This window comes from Microcebus murinus, chromosome 5 (assembly GCF_040939455.1).
Source record: "Microcebus murinus isolate Inina chromosome 5, M.murinus_Inina_mat1.0, whole genome shotgun sequence".
NCBI lineage: Eukaryota > Metazoa > Chordata > Mammalia > Primates > Cheirogaleidae > Microcebus > Microcebus murinus.
This window is the reverse complement of record NC_134108.1, coordinates 65,509,113-65,531,401: the sequence shown is the minus strand read 5'-3', so window position 1 is coordinate 65,531,401 and position 22,289 is coordinate 65,509,113. Positions and strand designations below refer to the sequence as shown.

The 22,289-nt window shown below is 37.3% G+C and overlaps 1 protein-coding gene across 3 annotated transcripts in view; it reads right to left on the bottom strand.

Moving 5' to 3' along the window:
- BACH2 (BACH transcriptional regulator 2) overlaps positions 1–22,289 on the bottom strand; it is a 333,757-nt gene that overhangs the window by 288,782 nt on the left and 22,686 nt on the right. Inside the window, exon 1 of one of the 3 annotated variants that reach the window (XM_012750878.3) lies at positions 12,207–22,289. This exon is cut by the window's right edge and continues 21,914 nt beyond it. The exons of the other annotated variants lie outside the window; for them this stretch is intronic. The gene's annotated coding sequence lies outside the window, so the exon portion shown is untranslated. The remainder of the gene's footprint in view (positions 1–12,206) is intronic. 3 annotated transcript variants of the gene reach the window in all.

The window sequence follows — 22,289 nt, the reverse complement described above, 5'->3', positions numbered from 1 at the left end:
GCACCACTACACTCCAGCCTGGGTGACAGAGTGAGACCCTGTCTCTTTAAAAAAATTTTTAAAAAAAGTAACACTAAGTGTTTTATCCAGAACCAAATAAACCCCATCAACCCTATCAAAAATTTAATTCTCTCAACCCAAGAGTTTTGGGCATTTCTAGACCATGTTCAACTGACATTCTTTTAAAACTGTGGTTTCCAAACCCCAGGGCTGCAGACCAGTACTGGTCCATGGTCTGTTAGGAACTGGGCTGCACAGCAAGAGGTGAGCAGTGGGCGGGCTAGCGAGCAAAGCTTCATCTGTATTTACAGCTGCTCCTCATCACTCTCATCACCGCATAAGCTCCATCTTCTGTCAGATCAACAGGGGCATTAGATGCTCACAGGAACGCGAACCCTACTATACACGAGGTTGTGCACACTCCTTATGAGAATCTAATGCCTGATGATCTGAGGTGCAGCTGAGCCGGTGATGCTAACACTGGGGAGCGGCTGCAAATAACAGATTATCTTTAGCAGAGAGCTTTGACAGCACAATAAATGTTATGCCCTTGAATTATCCTGAAACCATCCGCCCCCCACTCCTGGTCTATAGAATAATTGTCTTCCATGATACCAGTCTCTGACACCAAAAAGGTTGGGGACCGCTGTTTTAAAAGACCCAAAAAGGGTGATGCATTCTCAGAGGAAAGGCAGTGTTCCACCAATTTTGGTTAATACTGAACTAGATCTGAACTTTTGGTTAATACTGATCTAGACCTGATTTCTAAATGAAAGAACAAGATGGTTCATAAATGCCTTAAGGAAAAAGTAGGTCTGGTGGCCAGATCTGAATGAAAGTAAAAAGGCTTGAACTTAAAGTGAATCTTGTTTAAATTTCAGGCAAATTCTAATATATTCTTTTTCCTTTTGCCATCCACACTAAGTATACTATTTTTTTCCAGGTTTAAGAAAAGTTGACCTGCCCAAACCAGAATTTATAAACTAATTAAGAAACAGTTGTTTTAAAAATCACTTCACGTTACAAAAGGAATCAGCTTTCAATGTATCTTTAAAATGAATTATAAAAATGAGTTTACTATGTAAGAAATAATTTTTCAAAAACACATCTACTATGTCAAATAAAGCCTCCACCGTTCAGTTATTCATTCAACAAATATTGATTGATTGTGCCCCTGCTATGGGCCAGGTGCTGCTCTTGGCACTTGTGACACAGTAGTGAACAGAAGAGCCTAAATTCCCTGCTACAAAGGAGCTTGCCTTCTCGTGCTGTGACCACAGAGCTAATGTGACCAAATGGGAAGAAAAATGAGCTTTTAATAAATAATAAACATTTCAGTTTTACAAGATGAAAAATACTAGAGATCTGTTACACAACAAATATAAATACAGCTAATATCACTGAACTATATACACTTAAAAATGGTTACGAGAGTCAATTTTATCTTATGTGTTCATTTAATCATAATTTTTAAAAATAAATTTTTAAAAAAGAAAAAAATAAGCATAGCTAATATTTATTGAGTACTTACCATGTACCAGGTTCTATACTAAGTAGAGCATCATCTCATTTAATCCTCACCACAACCTTAGGAGGCAGGCATTATTATTATCATCCCTATTTTACAGGTGGGTACACTGAGGCACAAGGAGAGGTTAAGCAAATTAGCTAGGATCACAAATCCAAGGAGTGGAGCTGAGATAAAAGCCCAAGCAATCTGACACCAGCAACTTATGTCCCAATTCCATATAAAAAAGTTTTGAAAATAAACAATACTATTCTCAATCAGAACTACAATGGTACGAAAATACTAAGAATAGTACAGTAATAGTAAAATTAATTTTAATCACCCTGTTTTCATTCTTCAATTTGTTTTTTAAAATCCTGGTGATTTGTATCCCAACTTACCGTCCCTTTGATGGTTATTTTCCTAAAAACCTAAGCGTTGAACAAACTGCCTTCAACAACTTCTCTCAAAGCCATATTCTTTCCCTACAAATGGAAAAAAGAAATCACACAGGATGGTTTCTTTTAAAACAGACATTACTGAAACTGTAAATATTTTTAGCCCTTTGTACTTTTCATCCAGCAGCTTGGCTGAGAATAATATAGAAACATTTAAAAATAGCCATTCAGTACTCTGAAAACCATTAAATAGTTTAGCACATACCCAGCAGCTGCCTGACATATCTTAATCAACACTAGTTTATTAGTCATATAAAAAAAGAGAACCCTTATGGTTTCAGAAGTTTTCTCCCTTAAAAACCAAATGTATCACTAGGGCATTTTGTGCTAAGTTGCCCTCTCTTTTCCTAACTTAGAAGGTAACACCTGGACTAAGTCATGGGTAACTAATGAAGATGCAACTTTCCCCTCAGCAGAATATACCTCACAGAATGTGAGAAAAACCTCCTAATAAGAGCCTTTACAACAATTGTCAGGATTTTAATGGAAAGTTAATTTTGTTCTATGTAAGTTATTTCTATTTACAGAAATTATTCAAGGTGACATTTGATGTAAATCTGTACTAATAAAAGAAGATGGTAGTGATGACATAGTATGCACTCTCTGAGTTGTTTTTCCAGGGGTGGGAAAATACAATCCATAAATTTCAGGACAGAAAGAAGGAAGGAAAGGGGAAGGAGAGAAGAAAAAAATGACGTATTTAGCATCTACTATGTTCAAACACTTTGTGCTTAGCATCCAACTTTCAACCATGGTCTGAGCAGCTGCAGCAAGCTGAAGCAGCCAGCCTGAACAAACACAGACATCATAGTGATGTAAACTTCAACTAATATGAGCCTCCAGTTTTAAAACTGCCCAGGTATTCTTATCTAACAACACAAAGATTCACACAACTTGGTGCCACACAGATTTTTCCATCCAGCCAAATTTGATGAAGACATAACACCCCCTGCCATAATCAAATTCTTTTGGAACATGGGAAAGTCTCTGACCCAAATCAAAGAGAGCTGTGGGTCTCAAAGCTATGGGCTCCCAGAGGGAAGGTTATAACCAGGCTCCAGTGTAAATTCTTTTGTTTATTATGATAGTTTTAGGTCTAAGATATGACAATTACTAATAAAATCTAAATTTTCTATTAAGCTTTTCTTTTTCATCTCTTTCCTTAAAGGTAAACTTTTTAATGATCAGAAAGCATGCTTTCTTCTGGCTTTATCATTCAACTTCCTCAGGCACAGATGAACAACAGTAAGATTCCATCTAAAGCAAAGTAAGTGGATATCATTCTAGACAGAAAGTCTCTATTTGCCCATTTTTATCAATGACTGAAACAATGATCCAGAAGATGTATTGGTACAAAAATGCAAAATCAGGGATACCAGAAACAGGATTCCAAAAGTTCTCACAAGGTTAGAAATGGGCCAAAATGAATACTGTCAAGTTTAGCAGGCTTAAATGTGAGGTCCTGTACGGTCAGTCCACAGGGCGGGGTACAGTGGCCTGCTGATTCAGTATAGGCAGTGCAATGGGTTTGCTAAAATGGACTCTTAGGCTGCATTAATAAAGGCACCTCCTCCAGGCTAGAGAAGCCCAAGTCCCACCATACTGGGCTCCAGTCAAACTGTTCATGACAAGCAGCTCTATATTTTGCCCACTACATTTTAAGGCACCTTCTGAAAAACTGGAGTGTACAAAGAGGAGTGAGATGAGAATGATTAAAGAAATACACTATAAGGAATACTGAGGGGAAATGAGCACAAGCAACTTGGAAAAGTAAGATGGTTTATTAAAATAAATGCAGAGTTGCCATGTAAACTGATATTAATAATTAGATCTATCTTCTACATAGAAATTAGGATACCTTAGAGAGGAGATATCTGCTTTTTTTTTTTTTTTTTTTTTGAGACAGAGTCTCGCTTTGTTGCCCAGGCTAGAGTGAGTGCCGTGGCGTCAGCCTAGCTCACAGCAACCTCAAACTCCTGGCTCAAGCAATCCTCCTGCCTCAGCCTCCCAAGTAGCTGGGACTACAGGCATTCGCCACCATGCCCGGCTAATTTTTTGTATATATTAGTTGGCCAATTAATTTCTTTCTATTTATAGTAGAGACGGGGTCTCGCTCTTGCTCAGGCTGGTTTCGAACTCCTGACCTCGAGCAATCCGCCCGCCTCGGCCTCCCAGAGAGCTAGGATTACAGGCGTGAGCCACCGCGCCCGGCCAAGATATCTGCTTTTGATAGTTAAAATTGAAGATGTTTAAGGACCTGCTCAACTCAAACAATCTGTAATTACATGGAGGAAAGCACCACACCCCTCATGAAATTAAATACTAAGAATTGGCCTGGGACTGCATCAACAGATTTTCTTCATTATGTATTCAAGAGTGCATCTTTTCTAGCCAAGCTAGTGAATGAAAGGGCAACCCAAGTTAAAGTAAAGAGGTCAAAGCATTTTTAATACATCTCATGGAAGAATCCCAGTGTATTTGAAAAAGAAAAGATAGTTCTAGTTAAATCATATGCTTCATATTTGAGCTGAAATTGGTTACACAGGGGCCCTCGTCATCATAAAGGACTTCTTTGTGATCAAACACAGTATATACATAGAAATAAATGAAAACATCATTGCCAAACTACTTTTTAAAAGTTATCATTGCTCAAATTGCTTTTAACATACCAAAAAATCTTACTCCAAAGGCCTTTTGTACAGTTACACAATATATATTCATTTTTGCCTTACTGTTCAGTATCCTAAAAGAAATAGTTACATCCATTTATAAAAATTTGCAGGTAATTTAGCAACAAATCCCAACCAGCTAAGAGCTTAAGTAAAATATGAACTTCAGGGCCAGAAACAAAACCAAAAATATAAGACATATTAGAATAATATACAGAGAAAAGCAAATTAAGAGACTATAATCTCGATATCTAGCACTGAGCTTGGTAAATATTAATAGTTGGTGATTATTAAGTAGTTGGCTAATAGAAATAAATGCTCCCTATAGACAGACTCAAGTATAGAGCATATTTTGTTCATAAAAAAAATCATGAGTGAGTACATGAGTTTTCCCAGACCTTTTCAAAATTACTTTAAGATATTCAGTAAACATTTAGAAACTGATATACTAAAACATGATAATAAAATGAAGCAGAATGATTGGCTGCTCTGAGGGATTAGTGATAAAATAATCTGCTGTATAAACCCTAATCATACAATGGTGTAATGCCCTTCAAACGTAGTAGAGGAAGGTAGATTTCAGGCCACTTTTTAATTAATTGCTCTCCACCTCTTTCAATGCACAATATGTTTGGTTTTAAGAAAATAAAAAGGACCTAAAGCAGAAAAAGAGGATATACTAAGGGTACATACTAAGTATAAACTAGTATATACTTAGTATCTATATATCTATATCTATATACTTTATACTTAGTATCTATATATTATATTTAGAATATGTATCTTATATTTAAGAACTATTTCCTCTTGGACATTTATCCTAAAATAAACAATTACAACCATGAAAATAATAAAAACCATACCAACAAAACCCAATCTGTGAGGGGATTTATAGAAGGTAACAACTTCATATATTCTAGCTGTATAAAGAGGTCTCTTGACAATTATCTTCCATTTACAAGTATGTTACATACATCTTAAAAACCTGATGGAGCTATTGTAATGTTTCAAACTCAAAACTATTATCCTGAGCATTAATGCATCTTATACTTTTCCCTGCAACCAACCAAAATTTCAATTCGCCTCCACTAATATTCCAAAGTAAGTCAAGATTGTAAAAATGGTGGGTTGACTTTTTCAACATCAGATGGGTAAATACAGCCTTCACAGACTTCAGAGTCCTAATATATGCCCTTGTCTAGCCCCCATAAATAAAACAAATTATATCGCGATGATGATCAGAGATACAAAAAAATCACTACAGGCTTCCCTCCCACCCCTACATTACCTTAGGTTTGTTTTTTTTTATAAAACTCTATATACTCCTTGTGTGATTTGTGGCCACATAACACTGATTTTCCAAAATGAACTTTATTCTGTCTTCTACTACCTCTCCACAATAAGCAAGATTGGTTAATTTTCACTCAATGATTATCTATTAAAAATTTACTGTATGCAAGATTGTGCTAGAAGCAGGTGGTACTAGAAAGTCAGAGTCCCATCCGGTTTTAAATCTAGTGGGTGACAGACACACACACAAGTATGTACTCTAAGAGGCAGCCATGTGCCACCTGAATGGTGAGACCAAGGAGGGGTCAAGGAGAGACGTGGCATTCATTTGTGGTAAACGGGGAGAAATGGTGGTGGAGGTGGCATTTGAGTTGTGCTGGAAAGGAAGTGATGTCCAGGATTTTGATTGACAACAATTAAAGGGAAGAGAAGACGGATGGAGAAGAGAGCCAACCTTAAGCAGAGGAAATATAATGAGTCAAATTTGTGTAAGCAAAAAATGCCAGGAGTATTGCACACCACCAGAAGAGCACATGAGTAAGGGTACTAGCTGAAAGCAGGTTCATTCACTCATGCTGGAGAAAAGTGCTGGATAAATGGTTCATCTGAATGGCTGGTGATTTTACAGGGTTTGAAAAATAATCTTCCTCTCTCTGCAAGTCATACTCTCTGACCGAGTGTTTAGCTTCAGAAGGGTCCAAACAAAGGACGAAGGAAGAGGCAAATTCTGGCTGGTTGTCCAGGTGCAGGACCTAAAACCAGCAACCCACACATGACATATGTTGTGAGTCGGCCTTTCCCACATTAACCCAAAAATGTACTGAAACATTGAAAAGATATTTTCCAATGCAAATCCCTTATTTTTCCTTTTAAAACTGTTCAGTTTTGAAATAATAGTACCTTCAAACTCTGCATTAGTTCAAACACTTGCTTTCTCTGCTCCTTTACCAGTCACTGAAGGTTGAAGTTGCTATGGCGGAGGGGGGGAGGTGTAAAAAACCCACATAGTTGTGTGATTTGACACATTCAATGCTACCTACTATCAACAACTATTTGAGACCCCATGTGAATAAGGAAGAAATTTCTTTATTAAACCAGTGAAAATTGAGAAGTCGTATATATACTTTTAAAGTTTTTCTTTTTTAAAAGACATTTTATTGTATATATTTAAGGTATACAATATGATGTTATGGAATGCATATAGATATAAAAAAAAGGTTACTACAGTGAAGCAAACTAACATATTCATCATCTCACATAGTTACCTATTGGTTTTTGTGGTAACAGCAGCTAAAATCTACTCATTAGCATAAATCCCAAATACAGTAGAAATTATTACCTATAGTCCTCATGTTGGACATTAGCTCTCTAGACCTGTTCATCCTACATATCTGCTACTTTGTATCCTCTGCTTTGTATCCTGTATCTCCCCATTTCTTCCCCCTGGTCCCCATCTCTAGTAACCACTATTTTATTCTCTATCTCTGTATATTTGAAATTTTTTCCACATATAAGTGATATTATGTAATATTTTTCTTTTTGTGTCTGACTTATCTCACTGAGCTTAATGTCTTCTAGGCTTATCCATGTTGTGGCAAATGGCAAAATCTCATTCTTTTTTTAAGGCTGAATCATATTCCATTGTATATATTTATACCACAATTTCTTTATCTATTCATCTATCAACACATAGTTTCTATATCTTGGCTATCATGAAAATACTACAGTGAACATGGGAGCATGGATACATTTATGAGGCAGTGATTTCTATTTCTTTTGGGTATATGTCCAGAAGAGGGATTGCTGGGTCATATATGGTAGTTCCATTTTTAATTTCTTTAGAAATCTCTATACTGTTTTCCATAATAGCTGTACTAATATACATTCTCATCAACAGTGCACAAGAGTTCCCTTTCTCCACAACCTCATCAAAATTCATCTTTTGACTTTTTGATAATAGCCATCCTAACAGTTGTGAGGTAGTATCTTATAGGGGTTTGATTTGTATTTCCCTGATAATTAGTGTTGTTGAGCACCTTTTCATATACCTGCTGGCCATTTTTATGTCTTATTTAGAAAAATATCTTTCGCTCATTTTTAAATTGGGTTTGTTTTTTGCTATTGAGTTGTGTGAGTTCCTTATAAATTCCGGGTATTAACTCCTTATCAGATATATGGTTTACAAATATTTTTTCTCAATCTGTAGTCTACTGTTGAATTTTGTTGATTGTTTCCATTGTTGCACAAAAGCTTTTTAGTTTGTTGTAGTCCCATTTATTTATTTTTACTTCTGTGGCCTGAGCTTTTCATGTGATATTCAAAAACTGACTGCCAAGGCCAATGTCTAGGAGCTTTTCCTCTATGTTCTCTTCTAGCACTTTTTAAATTTCTGGTCTTACATTTAGGTCTTTTATCCATTTTGAGGTTTTTTGTGTGTATGGTGTAAGATAACAATCCAATTTCATTCTTCTGCATGTGGAAATCCAGTTCCACCACTTCCTGAAGGGTTCACCCTTTCCCCAGTGTGTCCTCATTGAGACCTTGTCAAAAACTAGTTAACAGTATATATTTGGATATATTTTTAGACTCTCTGCTCTGTTCCACTGGTCTATGTGTCTGTTTTTATGACAGTATCATACTATTTTCATTACTATAGCTTTGTAATATAACTGTAAATCAGAAAGTGTGATGCCTCCAACCTTTTCTCAGTATTATTTTGACAATTTAGAGTCTTTTATGGTTCCTTACAAATTTTAGGGTTATTTTCTCTACTTCTGTGAAGAATGTCATTGGGATTTTGATAGGGATTACACTGAATGTATATACTGCGTTGGGAAGGATGGACATTTTAACACATGGACTGCCATATTAGAAAATTTTTTTTCCTTGGGGCCACAGTGTTTTATTATGAAAATAGAATAAAAACTCCAAAAATAAAATGACCCTTTCTAATTTAATGAAAAATTACTTTTTATTATTTTCTGTGCATGAGTTATATGCAACTTGAAAATAGTTCATGTGGCTCCCAAAGTAAGGAGACATGTGGATTACATATGTTTCACAAAGCCCCATGTTCAAAACTGGCATGAGTTAAATACAACTCACATGACAGTTAATGTGTTAACAAAATTAGCTTTTCTGATCCATGAGCATGGGATATCTTTATTTATGTCTTCTTCAATTTCTTTCTTCAATGTCTCATAGTTTTCAGTGTATGGATCGTTCATATTCTTGGTTAAATTTATTCCTAGATATTTTCATTTTCTGATGTTGTCATATATGAGATTATTTTCTTAATTTCTTTTTCAGTTAGGTCATTATTTGTGTATAGAAATGCTAACTTTTGCACATTCATTTTGTATCCTACAAATTTACTGAACTCATTTATTCTAACGGGTTTTTTTTGTGAAATCAGGGTTCTTTACAATATATCATCATGTCATCTGCACATAGAGATAATTGTATTTCTTCCTTTCTGATTTGGATGCCTTTTATTTCTTTTTCTTGTCTGATTGCTCTTGTTAGTACTTCCAGTACTATGTTGAAACGAAGTGGTGAAAGTGGGTGTCCTTGCCTGGTATTGGATCCTTGTGGAAAAGCTTTCAGTTTTTCCCATGAATTATAATTACACTATGTTAATGTATATAATTATAATATTATAATTAGCTGTGTTTTTTCATAAATGGCTTTTATTATATTGAGAAACTTTCCTTCTATACAAACTCCATTGACAGTTTTTATGAAAAAAGGATGTTGAAATTCATTTAATGTCTTTTACACATCAATTGAGATGATCAACTGATTTTTATCTTTCATTCTGTTAATGTATCACATTGACTGATTTGCAGATGCTAAGCCAGCTTTGTATGCCAGGAATAAATTACACTTGGTCATGATGTATAATCTCTTCAACATGTTGTAGATTCAGTTTGTTGATATTTTATTGAGGATTTTTGTATCAATGTTCACCAGAGAAATTGGCCTATAATTTTTGTGTGTGTGTGATGTCTTTGTCCGGCTAGGTATCAAGGTGATTCTGGCCTCATAAAATGTGTTTGGAAGAATTCCCTCTAGTTCTACTTTTCAGAAGAATGTAAGAAGTACTGATATCAATTATTCTTTGAATATTGGGTAGAATTCAGCTATGAAGCTATCTAATCCTAGGCTTTTCTTGGTTAAGAGGCTTTTGATTACTTCTTCAACATCTTTATTATTGGTATGTTCAGGCTTTCTATTTCTTCCTGACTCAACCATGGTAGGTTGTATTTTCCTAGGAATTTATCCATTTTCTCTAGGTTATCCAATTTGTTGACATATAATTGTTCATAATGGTCCCTTATAATCCTTTTTATTTCTGAGGTGTCTTTGATTTCTTCACTTTCATATTTTGTTTTATTTATTTGAGTCTTCTCTTTTTTCTTAGTTAGACTAGCTAAGGGTTTATCAATTTTATTTTTTCCAAAAATCCAACTCTCAGTTTTATAGATTCTTCCTATGTTTTTTCTGTTCTTTATTTGATTTATGTCTGTTCTGATTCCCTGAGATGTAATGTCATAATATTCATTTAGGATCTTTCTTCTTTTTTAATGTAGGTGTTTACTGCTATAAAATACCCTCTTAGAACTTATTCTGCTGCATCTCATAGGGTTTTGGTATATGTTTCCCCCCTTGTCATTTATCTCAAGATATTTTTAAGTTTCCCTTTTGATTTCTTCTTTGACCCATCAGTTGTTCAGGAGTATGTTGTTTAACTTCCACATATTTGTGAAGTTTTCAGGATTCTTTTTGTTATTGTTTTCTAATTTCATACCACTGTGATCTGAAATGATACTAGATATAATTTCAGTCTTCTTAAATTTGTTAAGACTTGTTCTGTGGCATAAAATATGGTCTATCCTGGAGAGTGTTTCATGTGTACTACACAAAAAATGTGTATTCCTGCTGCTCTTGGATAGAAAGTTCTGTAGATGTCTGTTAGGTCCATTTGGTTAAAAGTGTAATTCAAGTCCAATATTCCTTATCAATTTTATGTCTGGTTGAACTATCCATTGTTGAGTTCAAAAGTTATTTTTATACAGCTAACATTACCTTAATACACAAATCTTGGCCATGTTCTTTACATTACTTTGGGCCTACCAAGAAGCAGCCACCAAGACAGGGTTAGAAACACAAAAGATTTACGGGAAAAGGAAGCCAGAGAATGTGGGAGGTCCTTCAGAACACACCTATGGATATGGAGAGGGAATGAAGGGGGAACAGCTAGGAAGTCTTGGGTTGCAACGTAGTTCCAAGAAAGGTCTGATCAGGCCTATGGGAATTTTTGAGCCAATGAGGCCCACTGAAAAAAATCCTATATCCCACAGGAATGAACCAGCAATAGGAGTCCTTATAGAGCTAAATGTGGTCCTAGCACCAATGCAGGGGTGGCTGCAGAGGGGCAGCAGCTGGGTCATCAGTCAACTATGCTTCCAGATGCAGAGCTAAGCACTCATTTTCATGGACACCTCACTCCTCAAACTTCCAGCTTTCAAGACCTACATTCCTTTTCCTCCTTCTATTTATCCATATTCATACTTAGCCTTTCCTCCTTCACTCCTGTCTACTAAGAAGAATTGTTCTGTCTCTAGTCCAAAGCTAATCTCTCCATGTGTTCCAGCTAATATGCTCTCAGATCTTCTTAGTGAGATTATTCCATTAATTATCTCCTTTCTCTTCTCCCTTACTGGCTTCTATGTATCCTCTAGTACGTAAACATGCTTGAGATTTTAACCACAAATATGAAGATAAAAAATATTTCTTGACCTCTTATTATTCTTCCCTTCACATCTAAGCTTCTTGCAAAAGTGGTATAAATGAACTGTCCCATTTCTTATTTTTCACTGCTCACCAGTTGCATGCACTAGGATTACTGAACCTACTGGTTGACAAAACTGGAACCCTTGCTTGAACTCTATGAAGTATTTAACACTCTTGACCACTCTCTCTCTCTCTCTCTCTGGAAGCTCCTGCTTTAGGTCCTGGAATACCCTATCCTCAGGTATTCCTCTTCCCCTCAGATCACTCTTTCTAAGGCTTCTTTTTATTTGCCTCCTCCTTAAAAGTCCACTTCCTGGGGCTTCTATCATTCATTGTATCTGTTGACTGTCTTCCACAATAATCTTGCTCCCCTTCCCCTAATCTAATGATCTAATTGATTACTCCTATACTGATAACATCATTCATGCATTACCCAAACCAGAAACCCATAAGTTGTCCTCAATTATTTCCTCTCTCAATACTCACATCCAGACACCAAGTTCTGAGGATTCCACTTCTTAACTGGCTCTCAGCATCATCATCTCCCAATCTCTATTCCTACTGCCATTGCCCCATCACTTCTCCCAAGGACTTCTGTAGGAGCACAGTAACTGATCCTCTGGCTTTGGGTTCCATTCCCCTTTAGTTGCATCTCTATATTGCTACAAGAGAATATTAGAATATAAAGCACAAATTATTTAATCATGAAACTTCTGTGTTAAAATTCCTGAGTGGTTCCCCACTTCCTACAGGATAAAGGCCAACCTCCTCAGAATGGTATGTAAGATCCTTTGTAATTAGTTGTATCCTGATTTTCCTTTGCCATTCTCTCCATGTCCCCAAACTCTAGTCATATGGAGCTACCTTAAATTCATACAGTGTAACATGTGCTTCATGCCTCTGTGACTCTGTATACAGCCTTTGCCTTCAATGCCCTTTCTACAACCCTGTCCTGCTGGGGTAATCACTACACATTCTTTCAATGTTCAGTTTGGTATGCATTTGTTCAGCACTGTCTTTACTGATCAACTCACCTTTCTGTCGGGTTCCTTCCCACCCCCACACCTCCATCCCCAGCCATTCAGCCCCCAGTGGCTCATGTGCTGTTAGTACTCATTCATGGCACCTGCCACATGATTCCAGGGCAGCAATCCTATCCTGTTCCTTTTTGAACAGCATTGACACAAAGTGAGCCCTTAATGATTATATAATGGCTGGAAAAATGGATGATGAACAAACCCAATCTCCTATCTTGAGTTTTGCTTGACAAAATTTGCCTCTTAAAAAGAAAATTCTCATACAGTGGCTGAAATCCATTATGACACCAATCAACATTACTTGCAAACACTGGTGGCCCAGTTCAAGTAGTGACATCACCAATTTATATGTGAAAAGTGAGTACTTGGCATTAAAGAAGAAAGATTCAAATATTCTACATAAGATTGCCACAAAGATAGCTCAAGGGCTATTATCCCAAGGGACATGCACTCACTCTTAGTAATTGTATAAACTAGAGTTCACATTTCGCACAGAACTTTCTAACACAAATTGGAAACAGGAGTTGATTAAGCTGGGTTAAGGAAAAGTATGGCTTTGATACACAAAAAACTACACATGCACTTTACATTAAATGCTTTTTTAATTTGCTCACAGAACAGAGTATAAGAATTATTCTAAAAGTCATAGCCTGTAAATTTGATATGTAAAATAGAAATTTAAAATTAGAAGTCTCCATGGCCACTGAATACTAAAAGAATAAAAAGTAAATAAAAGATAAAATACATAGTTTCAAGCTCTCTGGGATGCATCTCACCCCTGATCAGTGGGAGGTCAGTTATCAAATTCAATGCACAAGAATTTACAGAAAATGGACCTTTCCCTGAAAAATCTTGGGTCAAATATCTCTATAACATACACCGCTATTAAAGGAAACACATTTCTTCTTATTCTTGACATGATGATGCATGATGTGCTTATTCAGAGAGACAGCCTAATATGGTTCCCATCCCAAGCTTAGTGAAGAAAATAGCTCTTTTTAAAATTTGAAAAATAAATCCCCAAACATAGTTCTTCTCATAAAATACTAAATCTCACTAAAGATGGATATTTTCAGGGAAACAGTCCAAAGAAAGCTTTAAATTTAACGTTCTGTAAGTTAATGGTATAAAGAAAATGTGTATCTTTATTTTAAAATATACAAATTAGTGATGCTTATATATATAATACCATCCAGTTGACTTTGTCACTGCTTTCAGCTTTATAAAAGTAGCATTTTTCCTTGAGTGGACTCCTAAAGCCTAAATCTGCAGAAAGTCTATGATGACATCAAGCTTCACATTTTGCCAGGCTGATAAAATTATTTCTCAAAATAGTGTACTCATGTATCAGCTTTTACTCAAACTAAATGAAATGTTAGGAAAGGCCTCTCATGTTTACTCCAACTACCCATTAATAAACTTTTTCTTTTCTTTTCTTCTTTTCAGAGACGAGGTCTCGCTGTTGACCAGGCTGAAGTGCAGATCATAGCTCACTGCAGTCTCCAACTCCAGGGTGCAAGCCATTCTATGCCTCACTCTCCTGAGCAGCTGGGACCACAGGCATGCACCAACATACCTTAATAAACACTTTTGACTATAACAACTGAAGGTTCCATGTTCCCAATGTAACGGAACCAGCAAACTCCCTTGGAAATTTGCTCATAACCACAAGTCTAAGTAGGATGTGGCCTCTCAGGTTTTAGATTGATGATGCTGAAGAAATGTATTTACAGGCTGAAAAGCTTATAACCCTGGTCAAAACACTAAGTGACTTCAGAACACAAGATGAAACTCCTTGAACTAGATAAAGTAAATATTTGGAGAAAATCTGCATCCGTTTCGTGGCTCACTGCTATATACAAAATTTATCTTTTAAGGAACCAAATAGGAGTTCTATTTACCTCCTTGTTTTTCTTCCCCTTACACTTTTCAAGTCCAATCACAGCACTGTTTAATCTCTGTCCTTTTTACTCTTTTGTCCTCTGTCTGAAGTTTTCAATTAAGATTTACTTTATAATGGTATTGTGGTTATACAGAAAAATGTTCTTATTCTTCAGAGATGATGCTGAAGAGTTTAGGGGCAAAATGTCATGGGCTCTGCAACTTTCAAATAGTTCTAAAAAAAAAAAAAAAGGACTCCCTCCTGCCAACACACATATAAAACTACACATACAGAGATGAAATAACAAATGCTAATAATTGGTAAATATAAACAAAGGGTATACAAGTGTTCCTCTTACTATCCTTTTATTTTTCCCTCTAGGTCTGAATTTTTCAAAAGAAAAAGAAAATAAGTTTTAAAAGAATTCTTAATAAAAACCAGAATGTCAAATTATGTATGCATTTCTTTAGCACCACACATCTAAAACTTAAGGGGCCTAGTGCTAAAGAAATGTCAAGACCAACAAAAGACACATTTTATTGTCTTCTACAGACATGACATTGATTCAATTTGCATGTGCTGGAAGTGGCTGTGATTTGAGTTCTGGGATGGAGGCGAAGAAGCATGATGAACACATCTACAATCTAGGCATTTCCCTCCAGAAGGCCCCAGAAAGCTGGCCCTTTGGGGTCTCCTGGTCTCTCTTGCCCAGTAATGCCCTGGTTCACTCACTCTCATGCCAGCTGTCAACCAGTGGCTTCTGGGAAGTCTAGAAGATTGGTAATGGGTTGGGTTAGATTCGAAGTATATTCATGGGCCAAGTGCCCATGAATTACAGGATTACATGCCTATAATCCCAGCACTTTGGGAGGTGGGAGGATCAGTTGAGGTCAGAAGTTCAAGACCAGCCTGAGACCCCATCTCTACAAAAAAACAATAAATAAATAAACAAATTAGCTGGGCATAGTGGCAGGCACCTATAGTCCCAACTACTCAGGAGGCTGAGACAGGAGGATCCCTTGAACCCAGGAGCTTGAGGTTGTAGTGAGCTATGATGACACCACTGCACTCTGTCTCAAAAGAAACAACAAAACAACAACAACAAAAAAGACCACATTCATGGAATGAATTTACTAAATAAACAACTGTGTGTTAGACCTATACATTTAAAACTATAAGTGCTAAAAATATTCTTAAATGCTTTCAAAATCTCAGCTGAGACAAAAATGCTTTGTCAAGTATTTATGTGCAAATCTTACAAAGCTGTTTGCTACTATAGTCAGTATAGATTTGATCAGAGAACCTAAGATGGTAACTAAAGGCACACTTCATTTCTGACAAAACATCAACTGTCTTTCTCCTTCAATTATACTGACACCTATGACAAGAAAAGCTTTTAAACATTTCCTCACAACACAGCCCACATTGGGCATCTGCTTCAACCTCATAGAGTACGTTTGTTACACAGCTGAGAGGTAGCATGATGGAAGAGAGTTTCTTCTCCCTTCCATTATTTTTTCTGAAATCACTTCCTATTTGTCCTAAAACAGGATTTCTAAATAATAGTACCCAAACAGTACTCAAAACAGACCTTTTCAAAGACTAGACAAAAGTCTCCTGTCAGCTTCCACGAAAGAGAGGATTTTATACTGCACATATATTGTCTTTGGGATGAAACAATTTGACTAACCTTCTTTAATGTATTTGTGCTAATATGATGCTATATTTCTCACTCCACACATCAGGATCTTACCTACGGTCTATCCATCCTGAATATAGCTGTCTTTTAATTAGCCTCATGTGTCTACAATAATAAATGCAAAGCTTCAAAACAACTCAGCATACCCAGGTGAAATCTTTACCAACTAAAAAGGTTTAGACAGCTTGTAATCAACTGGATGGCATTTTCCCAAAGAGAAATATTAATTGTGAGATAAGGTATCTTTCCATCTATACTGAGTGTTGGACTTAGGCGGCAGACATCGTGCTAAGAACTGTGATGTGCGTATCACCCCATTTTATCCTTACTATGAAGAATTTTATTTTTATTTTATTCTTACCTGTGAAGTAGGTAATGTTATAAGCACTGGACAGGAAAGGACAGAGCAGCACTGAGACAGGGGAAATGAATATTTATCAAGCACAACCACACAGTACTGTAACAGTGCTCTTTATACATTATCCCCCTGAAACTGTCTATATAATCCTATTATGTAAGTGTTAGTAACCCCATTTTACAGATAAGAAAACTGGGAGGAAACATAACTAGACCAAGGTTGCAGAGCTAGGAAGTGAGCCCACATTTTCTTATACCAAGCACAACATGGGCACAATTCCTCCCTCAGGTCACTACATTCTACAAGCCTACGAGGGGGAGGAACCACCAGAGAGGCAACAGCAGCGAATATTTCTCTAGCCGCTGCATCCACGAAGGCTAGAGCAGACCGAGCACCCTGAAGGTGGAAGGTAAGATCCTTTCTTAAATCTACAGGATGTGATAGAGAGGCTTTGTGTTCCGGTTTGACCCAGATCTTGAAGCCAATGAACACAAATCCCGTATCTGGCCTCAAGACTGACCCAGGCTTCTGAAGATCCTAAAATGACCAATTACAGAGAGAGGAAAGCTCTAGCAAATCCCAGAAGCTCCCCAGAAGGCTCTTCTCAGCTGTCTTTCTTCTTGTCTCTCATACCCGCCTCCGTATGACTAACTTGGCATCTATATTTACACGTGCAATTATTCACAACAGCCAACATTCCCAACATCTATCAACTGGTGAATTTTGGATAAACGAATTATAGTATTTTTGTGGTATTAATATATTATGAAATATTATTTCCACCAGCAATAAGAAATATTATAACCACCAGCAATAAGGACTGAAGTACTGACACATGCTACAATGTGCATGAACCTCAAAAACATTATGCTAAATGAAAAAAAGCCAGATATAAAAAGTCACATATTATATGATTCCATTTATATGACATATCCAGAAAAGATTAAACTATAGAAGCAGAAAACAGATCAGTGGCTTCCAGGGAATGGAGGACGAGGCAAATGGGAATAACTGCTTAGTGGGTATGGGGTTTTCTTTGGGGTGATGAAAATATTTTGGAACTAGATAGAAGTGATGGTTGCACAATGTACTAAATACCACTGAATTGTACATTTGAAGAGGGTCAGTTTTATGTTATATGAATTCACCTCAATACAAAAACTGTTCATGTGCAAATACATACTCCTTGGGCAGTCTTGAATAATGAGCCACACTAGGCCAAGCCATACCGATGCCCCACCCTGGGCCCTTTTTACATTATACACAAATAGAGATGGATTTCCTGTAAGTAAGCTGATCTTGAAGAAAAAAAAAAAGTTAGAGAAAGAAAATGAGAACTAAGCCATCTCAAAACAAAACAAAACAAAAAACCCTTCAACCCTACATCTTCATCCTTTTCCCATCTCCTCTATCCCACTAAAACAAACAGATAATATAAACCCCAATCAGTGAGGATAGCAAAACAGAAAACCTGGTACTTAAAAGACCTAATAAAATGAAATCTGTCGTGGTTGTTCTCCTAAAACTAAATAGAAAGATCCAACAGACCCTTAAACATATGAACAGAGGCTCAATCTCACTGGCAATCAGGGAAATTCAAATTAAACCAACTAGGGATCACTTTACCCCTCAGAATGAGAAAAATTCAAAAGATTCCTAACACCTAGCAGTGGTGAGGCAAATAGGCACTCTCATATTTTGCTGGTGGGACTGTACATTGATGTGACTTTTTTTGAATGTCACCTGGCATTATCTATAACTCTTTGACTCAGCTTTTAGAAATCTATCCTTCAAATATCAAAGTTGATACATAAGAATATATGTACAAGAATTTTAATGACAGTGTTGTTGGGAATGGTAAAAACCTAGAACACTCCTGAATGCCCAGGAACTAGGGAATAGTTAAATTACGGTACAACTGTGACACAGGATGTTATACAGCTGCTAAAAAGAGGCACTAGATTCATATTTGTTGATAGGGAAAAATGTTGTAATAAAATATTAGGTAAAAAAATAAGTTGCATATTGTTTATGATGCCATTTTACAGCAGGAGAAAAAAATCACTTCATGTATGCGTGCATATGTTTGTGTGTGTGTGTGTGTGTATTACGTATGGAGAAAGGGAAAGACACAACCAGAGAAGTAGGAGAAAGACAATTAACTTTTTCTATATTCATCTTTATATTGTTTAAGACATTGTAACAATCATGTTTAAAAATCTATAATGTTTTAAAAAGTAGAAAATGTTTAAATAAATAGGATTTTTTCTGAACTTGACTTTTAAATAGGCAAGAAATACGAAGACAGCAGTCCGCAGAAAACCTACTCTGAGACTATGTCCTGGGGCTAGAACATACTCAACATCAGTCTCCTAAACTATCTATATCCTATTCAGCCAGTGCAACTCAAAGTGGGATCTGTAGACCTGCCCCATTCCCAGAATAAGCACAGAAACTGAGAGCAGACATTTAAAGATTTGTGTAGCAGTTTGCCAGAGTACCTTTATATCTGTTGAATATAATAATAAAAAATGTATAATCAGGCTTATGTTTTAATATTTCTTTAATTTCATTTTCCTTGTAATTCATTTTTATTGTATTTTTTTTTAAATTATCAACCCATGACATATTGGATATGACATACTAAAAACAAAACTGGTCCTTCACCTTCACAGTTAGAGAAATGCAATTCTAAACAATGAGAGCTGATGTTCATAATGATAAAACATAGTAATATGAGACAGTTAGGAGCTTTAATAATGAAACATTAAATTCTACTAAGTATACATGTTAATATATTCAAACTCTTACAAAAACGATACTAAATAGATTAGAAGAAAACTCTCTGGTAAACAGAACAGATTATTAACCATTCTAAGTAAATGGTTCTCACTAGCAACAATGAACTCCAGATTACAAGTGAAGACTAAGAGAACTGGAGGATAAATGAAACCCCAGACAACTCCAAAACCAACTACCAACAGCTCAACCAAAGACACTTTAACTTTTGGCAAAACTGTAGACAAGAAACAAAACTAACTTGACTTTCATTTTTTCTCCTTCTCATACTCACGGCACAGGTGCCAATGACGACAGAGGACAGGCAGCACCACACTCAGGGACTGGGTGGGGTAGGAGGGGTGGGGGTCTGACTTTCCTGAGCTGACTCTATTTTAAAGTTCCACCTACCAGTGTTCTATGCTGGGGGGTGCAGGGGAGGAGCTTATGTTTTCCTAGTCTTCTGAGTTTTGTATTAATAGAGACTTGTTTTCTAAAAGCTGATACACCAAGTTATAGTTAACCAAGAAAAAACCGGCTGGGAGAATAAAGAAACAAATAAGCTTATAGTCAAAGGCTAAAATAAAAAATATGATCATTTGAACATACAAATCTTTTCTCCCTTCTCTAAAAAGTTTTAAAGTAATGCTAAAGTGAGGTGCATTTCCAAATCTGGCAGCTAAAACAAAACCAACTGTGACTGCCAGCGCGGTGGATGAAATGCTTTACAATTCACAGCTGTGACACCGAAATAGGAAATCCTGGATTCTCACCAAAGGGTAACCAGGTATCAAAAGATTTGTGACACATTTTGGTATTTTGAGGATCTCTGAGAGGTCAGAGAAAATTCAGGCTATTTTCATATCAGCTGGACTTTACACGACAGAGGAGCCCTAACACAAAAAGCAGCCTGGTGTGTGGCAGTGCTGTAACACTGTTTGGATTCCCTGTAACAATCAGTGTATTCACAGAGCCTTAGAAATACATATACAATAAGCCGACGGCCCTGGGGGGTGGGACGCACAGTGGGCAGCTGTGTGAGCTTATAAAACAAAGACCATCTGATGCTCTCTGGCCTCACCTGCTCTGTTCCAAGGCCTCACCAACTTGGCCCAAAATGATATCTTCAGTAGGCGGTGATAAATTAAACACCTCCACAGTCAGAAACTAGGAGCTATGTGAGTGAATGCGCTGAAAGACAAAGTACGTTAGCTCTCAGATCAGTATTAAAAAATGCAGTATCAGGCAACCAAGTACTATTAATATTTACTAACCTCCTTCTCTGCCTGGCATTGATCTACCTGCAAATTTAGTCCTTACAAAAGGTCCAGGTACTTGCCATTGATAGTCCTTAGTCCAATTGGATTTCACCTCCCCATTCCTCCTAGTCTTACTTTGCAGGGTACAATGGCCTTCCCCTTTGCCAAACTCTTTTTTTTCTTTTAAAGACAGGGTCTTGCCATGTTGCCCAGGCTAGACTTGAACTCCTGGGCTCATGTGATCCTCCCACCTCAGCCTCCTCAGTAGCTGGGACTACAAGTGCACATCACTGCACCTGGACCCCTTTGTCAAATCTTCTGTCCCCTTTTCACTCTTGTTCTCCTTTGACCTCTTTGCAGTATATGACACTGTTCAGTAGCTTTTTCTTTTTTTTCTCTTTTAATTCTTCCTTCTCCCCTGGTTAGCTGCTTCTCCTGTTTCCTTTAAGGTACTCGCCTCTTTCCTCCTTCCCCCTCTTGACCAAGGGCACTTCCCAAGGCCCTGGGTTGGGGTCTCTCTCTTTCTCTCTCTCTCTCTGTCTATTTTTCTCTGAAATCATCTATTCTTAGGGCATTGATCCTCTCCTTGAAGAGAGTCCCCAGATGATCGCTGTTCCCTTCCTGGGATTCCTCTCCCTTATTCTCACCTCTCCAGTGAACCATTTTTCTTGCACTCAGTGCCTCCACTGCATATTCAACCCATCCAAGAGCCTTCACTTCTTGCTGCAACACCACTGCCCTGGACTAAAAAGCTTCTCTATTACCTTTGTTGATTTCTACAATAGTAGAATTATCCTCCCAGCTAACCAGGCTCCAAATCTTTGGGCCACTTTTGCTCACTCCCTCTTCGCCATCTTCTCTTCCAACTATTCCTCAAGGCCTACAGATTCTTTGCATCTCAACCCTGTCTTTCACTACCCACCTGCACTGACTAGACCCTGTTTAGCTCAGAATAACTGCTTCTCCTCTCTCCTAATATTTCCTCTTTCAAATTGGCCAGCATGCTGCTGCCATTTGGATCTTCCCATCGCTGTCCCTGGCAATTCAAGAACCCTCACCACTACCCTACCGAGCAACCTGTGTCGCCCAGCAGTGAGGGGTCAGACAGCAGGGCAGCGAAGAACTTAGGCTCTGAGCCTGACGGCCGTCATCTCACTCACAGCACCACCACATAATTGCTGTGTGCCTTGGTCTCCTCAACCCTAAAAGGGAGTTGATAATAACACCTCCTTCAAAGGGTTGCTATGAAGACAAGGACAGTTAAAAGAGCTAAAGAGCTTGACTAGTGCCTAGCACAGTGAGCACTGTGTGCAGTGTTAAACAGTAATGGGTCTTGTGGGTCTTCTCTGATGACTCCAGCTCCACCCTGGCTCTCCTGCCCCTGAACTTCTATGAGACTTACTGGATGTCCCCAAACGAAGTTGTTCTGTAATTTACCAAGTGTGGCATGCAGCCTACACACCGGAGAGAGCAGTGGTGCTGGATGGAGCCCAAGGCCTTGCTCCTTTCTATGGGTGCCCCTAAGTGGATGCTTAATGTCTCTGAACCTCAGCTTC